Source organism: Aptenodytes forsteri, unplaced genomic scaffold, assembly GCF_000699145.1.
Source record: "Aptenodytes forsteri isolate BGI_AS27 unplaced genomic scaffold, ASM69914v1 Scaffold185, whole genome shotgun sequence".
Taxonomy (NCBI): domain Eukaryota; kingdom Metazoa; phylum Chordata; class Aves; order Sphenisciformes; family Spheniscidae; genus Aptenodytes; species Aptenodytes forsteri.
In genome coordinates, this window is record NW_008796214.1 from 1,586,405 (window position 1) to 1,586,729 (window position 325).

Consider the following 325-nt stretch of genomic DNA (forward strand, 5'->3'; position numbering starts at 1 on the left):
TGCCTTCCCAGCGAAGCGTTGTGCCTTCCCACGGCGCGCGCCTGTCGCTGGTGCTAACCTCGAGACTTGGCGGGCCGTCAGAAACGGGGCTTTCCGTTAGGCTGCCGGGTCGGGGCCTCGTCTGGGTGCGGGTGCCGTTTTGTCGGGGCGAGGGGGGCGATTACCGGCAAGCGCGAAGCGCGCACTCCTGCACGTTTTTCAGCGCGAGCTAGACGTACCGCAGCCTCACGGGCTGCCCTGGGGAGGGCAGAGGACCGGATTCACCTGCGGGGCGGCTTGCAGGCCGGCTGGCTGGCTGTCGGTCCCCGGGCCCGGCCTGGGTGGG